Source organism: Balaenoptera musculus, chromosome 5 (genome assembly GCF_009873245.2).
Source record: "Balaenoptera musculus isolate JJ_BM4_2016_0621 chromosome 5, mBalMus1.pri.v3, whole genome shotgun sequence".
In the NCBI taxonomy this organism is placed as follows: Eukaryota; Metazoa; Chordata; class Mammalia; order Artiodactyla; family Balaenopteridae; genus Balaenoptera; species Balaenoptera musculus.
Window position 1 is genome coordinate 69,082,069 of NC_045789.1, and position 6,336 is coordinate 69,088,404.

Consider the following 6,336-nt stretch of genomic DNA (forward strand, 5'->3'; position numbering starts at 1 on the left):
TTGTTACCTAGGAGTTTCATAGCAGAGGCCTCAATCTTGCTTTTCTCGTTCTTAGGCTGAGTGAAGAGTTAAGATCAGTGAACAAAACAATACAAGGCACACACTTTCACAGGTGATTGGCTTGGTGGAGAAGGAATAGCATGGGAAGGGGAATAGGTGAAAGTTGGAAGGGAGGGAGATTTATGCCCAATTTGGATAACAAACCTTAAAGCTTAGATTTCTGTTTAAACGTTTGGTTTAGACATCAGACTTGAAAATTTTACCTTTATCAAAGATTGGTGATGATTGTAGACAGTGATCCAAAGTATTTATTTATTTATTACTTATTTATTTAACTGACACATATATAACATTTATATGGGCAAACATTATTCTAAGCACTTTATAAATATTCGCTTTTAAAATTATCATACTGGGCTTCCCTGGTGGCGCAGTGGTTGAGAATCTGCCTGCCAATTCAGGGGACACGGGTTCGAGCCCTGGTCTGGGAGGATCCCATATGCCACGGAGCAACTGGGCCCGTGAGCCACAGCTACTGAGCCTGCGCGTCTGGAGCCTGTGCTCCGCAATAGGAGAGGCCGCCATAGTGAGAGGCCCGCGCACCGCGATGAAGAGTGGCCCCCGCTTGCCGCAACTGGAGAAAGCCCTTGCACAGAAACGAAGATCCAACACAGCAAGAATAAATAAATAAATAAATAAATAAATATTTTAAAATTATCATACTGATAGATATTATCATCAATCCCCACTTTACAGATGAGGAAAGGGAGGCACATAGGGATTCAGTAACTTGCCTATGGACACATAGCTAGTAAGTGGTGGAGCTGGGATGTTAACTAAGGCTTCAGAGTCTGTGCTCTTAACCCATTTGCTAATTGGATATTAAAAAAAAAAACAACTAAAAATGTACCTTTGAGGCTTTTTTTTTTAATAAAAATCAAATTCTAGTTTCTTATTAAGGTCTGTCTTAGGTAGGAGGAACTTTGGTGTAATTCTTCTTTTTTAGTTCTGCAAATAAAGAGAAAAACACTCAGAAAAAGTATTTAAGCCTATTTAAGATCATTGTCCTCCCATTTTAAATGTTGCCTTGAAAAACTTTATAATGTATTTTCTTTCACTGCCTATTCCTAGATGACTTTGGGTGTTCAAATTTTGATGTGTTGTTATTATCATTTAGTTAAAAATATTTTAAAATTTTCCTTGTGATTCTTTTCTTCGGTGCATGGCTTATTTAGGAATGTGTTACTTGATTTCCAAATATTTGGTGATTTTCCAGATATCCTTCTGTTATTGATTTATAATTTAATTCTGGTTTTCACACAGAATATATTCTGTATAATAACAGTCCTTTGAAATTTATTGTGATTTGGTTCATGGCCCAGCATATGATCTATCTTGGTGAATGTTTTAAGTGAAATTGAAAAGAATGTGTATTCTGTAGTTGTTGGGTATAATGTTTTATAAATGTCAGTTAGGTTAAACTGGTAGCTCAAAATCCAGTTTATTACCAATTTTTAAATTTGTTCTATCAGTTGCTAAGAAAGAAGTATTAAGATCACCTGTAATTGTGATTTTGACTATAAATTTAGTGCTGTCAGTTTTTGCTTCATGAATTTTTGGAGCTTTGTCATTAGGTGCATATACAAGTAGGATTATTGTGTCTTCTTAATGAATTTACATTTTTATCATTATTAAATGTCCCTGTTTATTTTTTAGTAATACTTTTGAGTTGAATTACTTTGATATTAATTTAGCTAAACCAACTGTTTTATTATTAGAATTTATATGTTTATACCTTTTTCTGCCCCTTTACTTCTAACTTATCTTTGTATTTAAAACTTATTTCTTTTAAATGAAATATAGTTACATTTTACTTTTCTAACCAAGCTGACAATCTTCACTTTTAATTAGCCTTTATAGTCTGATTACATATTTTGTAATTATTGATGTGGTTGGATTAAAGACTGAAAAAGTTCCTTTAACATTTCTTATAGTATAGATTTGCTTGCAGTAGTTTCTCTCCATTTTTGTTTGTCTGGAAAAAAAAAAGTCTTTATTTTGTCTTTGTTTTTGAAAGCTCTTTTTCCTTAGTACAGAAGTATAAGTTGATAGTATTTCTTTTCTTACAGCACTTCAAAGATATTGTTCCATTGTATTCTAGCTTACATTGTTTCTATTAGAAAGCTGTGACTATTCATTTGTTTTTTTCCCCACTGTATGTAATGTACCTATTTTTCCCCTCTGGCTCTTAAAAATATTTTTTTTTTTTTACCACTTTTCAGTAATTGGGCTTTTATTTGACTTGGTGTGATTTTCTTTGTATTTATTCTGTGTGGGTTATTTGAGATTCTTGAATATGTAGGTTTATACTTTTCATCAAATTTGGAAAACTGTTGGCCATTAGTTCTTCAAATGTTTGTTTTTACCACCTTCCTTCTAGGACACCAGTTATGTTGAGCCATTTAATATAGTCTCTGATGTTTTATCTCTTGCTTCAGTTTGGTCAGCTTTTATTGCTATGTCTTCAGGTTTACCGAGCCTATCTTCTGTATTCTTTATTCCACTGAATAGACATCTGATGAATTTTTCATTTCAGATAGTCTAATTTTAACTTCTAAAAGTTCCCTTTGTTATTTTTCATGTCTTTCATATTTGTTTATTCATTATGTACATTTTATTTTAAATTCCTGAGCATATTTATGATACATATTTTAAGGTCCTTGTTTGCTAATTCCATCGTCTCTGTCACTTCTAGATCTGCAACTATTGAATGACTTTTCTCCTGCTTATAGATCACATTTTTCTGTTTCTTTCTGTGTCTAGTAATTTCTGACGGAGTGCCAAACTTTATGAAGTTACATTGCGAAGTTTTTGGATTTTTGTTTCCTCTCTAAAAGAGAGAAAGGGAGATGAGTTACTTGGAGATTAGCTGGATCCTTTACAACTTTGTTTGAAGATTTGTTATGGTAGATGAAAATATCCTTTACACTAGATCTACTTTAGCGCTACTACTAAAGTGTGGCTTTCCTGTGTACTCTATTAATGCCTGGGTGTTCAGTGAGATCTCTCCACGCTGACAGGTAGAAACTTGACTATATCCACGGTCTGTGTGAACTCTGGGAATTATTTAACATTTAGTTCCCTGGCAGTTTTTCACTGCCCAGGCTGTGGGGTTCCAGCCTAGGCATGTGCAGTATTCCACCAAAGACTTGAAAAGACCCCTCCGCAGACTTTTGGAGCTCTTTCTCTACACAACTTCCTCCTCTCTAGTACTCTGCTCTGCAAATTCTAGCTACTTTGGTCTCCAAGATCATGTTTCTGACTCCTCAACTGAGTAAGACTGTAGGGCTGTGCTTGGTTTCTTACGTCACAGTTCATACATTGCCTCTGAGCAGGGTTCAACTCATTTTTTCACCCTCTCTCAAGTATCACACTCCTGTGCTGCCTGTTGCCCAATATTTTGAAGACAATCGTTTCATATATTTTGCTCATTTTGGAGTCAAGTTACTTTTTCATGAGCAAAAGCTAAGTCCACAGTTCAGGTGATTTGTGGGAGCCTAATGCAATGTTTGAACATGATATTTAAAATTCATGATTTATTTCTGAATCTGAGCATCATTTTGTGAGTTGTATTGACAGACAAACAGTACAAAGTTTCTCCACATAGAAATTAATAAAAAATCTATGATGACTTAAGAAGTGTTATCTAACTTGGCACTACTGTCAATAGAACACAACCCCCTCTCTGTGATAGATTCCTTCCCTACTCTGAATCCTTCTGAGCCCTTCTGTATTTAATTATGTTGCTTAACTAGAAATTTGATACTCTAACAGTGAATTATTAATTAATTAATAATCAACTCCAGGAACTATCTCTCAGTAAATAATATCTTAATAGTTATCATAGTTGAGGTCCTGATTTGTGCTAGACCTCTGGGAAGAGTTTTATGTAGATTATCTCTAATTACCATAAACCGATAAAAAGGATCCCTACCATTATACCCATGAAAAAAACAGAGGCCCAAGACCTCAGTACTGTTGCTAATTGGCAGAGCCAGGGTGCAAGTCTACATTAGCTTAACTCCAAAGTCTATTAAATTTTCAATATTCCAAGCAGCTGTTAACGTCAGGTGCTAAAATTCCATCACTCAGCTTCTTCTAGACATATAAGAGAATTAATCAAAATTCTGTCAGTTTTTAAGGTCAGTTAAATTCAGACATAATAATACATATTTTATTTATTTTAAATTGCATAATAATTTATGAAGAGTCTTGTAATTTCAGTTACAATAGCAAGATGATAACTTGATATGTGCAAGTCTTAGGGGTAGGACTGTGGCTATGTAGGTTCTAAAATCCTATTTTATTTATTCATTCAGTGGGTCTGGTTTTACAGATTGGATGCTTATAATCTGTAATTAGTGTGTTTTCTCCCTGTAAACAAATTTACCTGAGAAGCTAAATTATAATTAAGGAGTTAGTTTGCTCATTAGCAGAAATCTAGCCATACATTGAGCACCTCATTTGTGGAAGACAGTTTACTATATTATATATATATATATATATATATATATATATATATATATATATATATATATGTGTGTGTGTGTGTGTGTGTGTGTGTGTGTGTGTGTGTATATAATGTAATATACATGTATATATTTGTGTGTTTCAAAGCTTTTGTTTAGTTTTTATTGAAGTATACTTGATTTACAATGTTGCCCCAATCTCTGCTGTACAGCAAAGTGACTCAGTTATACACACATAGACATTCTTTTTTTGTTAATATTCTCTTCCATTATGGTTTATCACAGGATATTGAACATAGTTCCCTGCTCTATAGAGTAGGACCTTGTTTTTAGATAGATCTTTTAACTAAGAAATAGAGTTTTTTTGTTCTTTTTTTTTCATTTTTGAAAATTGAAGTATAGTTGATTTACAATGTTTCAGGCGTACAGCAAAGTGATTGTTTTATATATATATGTGTATATATCTTCTTTTTCAGATGCTTTTCCATTATAGGTTATTATAATATATTGACTATAGTTCCTTGTGTTATACAGTAGGTTCTTGTTGTTTAGCTCTTTTGAATATAGCAGTGTGTATCTGTTAATCCTAAATTCCTAGTTAATCCCTCCCCTGCTTCCCCTCTAGTAACCAGGAGTTTATTTTCTATTTCTGTTTTGAAAATAAATTCATTTGTATCAGGTTTTCAGATCCCACACATAAGTGATATCACATGATAAGAAATAGAGAAGTTTTATAACTTGCCATATAGGTAACACAGCTAGCAAGTGGAAGAGCTGGAATTTGAACCAGTGTTTCTAACATCCTAAGCTGATATTCCTGACTGTTAAGCTAGACTGCCTCTCATAGTGAGTGATCTTATTTTTTTCTTAACTGAATAAGAGCAATAGTGTTTTCTCAATCTTGCACATTTTACATATTTTGGACTCTGAGTTTACTAAATAAAGAAGAGTCAACAGGTACTTAATAAATGTATATTAAATTAGTACATTGATACATATGAGCTATTTGGGGGAGGCAAATTGATGGAAATCATGGATCATCTCAGAAAAGAACACATTTTCCTGTATATACCAAATCATGTTACAGTATCATGGGGTCCTGGACCCCCAAATTCTGCCAATGGAATTTGTTTGAGAACCTTTGCATTCAAAGGGCAGTGAAAGGCAGTTCTACTGTTTATCTCTTTATCAATATTGCTACTCTCAGAACTATACAGCCTCCACTTCCTCTTGCTGGAATCCTGATTAATAAAGTAAGTACAGGTACAAGAAAATACATAAGTTTTTCATCCATCCATTTCAATATTACTGAGGCACTGACATGCACTAATGCCTTATTTTCCAAACAGAACCCCCCCATGTCCCTCTATCCCCATCATGTTCTTCTTGGTGTCCTTCTTGTCTCATTAAACTGCAACCTCTTCTTTAGTTGCTTAGGTCTAAAAAAATCTAAAGTCAACCTTAACTCCACTCTTTCACTCACAGCCCACATCCAATCAATCAGCAAATCTTATTGCCTCTATCTTAAAAATATATCCCCTTCTCATCACCTCCACTTCTGCCATCCTAGTCTGCACCACTGCCATCTCTCACTGAATTGCTCTGATAGCCTCCTAACTGTTCTCCACGTGATCTGTCCTCTAAGACCTTAACTACTACCCCTCCTGCCCTTGCTTCCTCTAACTTAGCCACCTGGCCTCCTTGATGTTCTTTAAATACTGGAAGCACAGTCCTGTCTTTGGGCTTGGCACATGTTTTCTTACCAGGCAGGATCTTCCCCCCAGGACTGGGCATGACCAACTCTGTG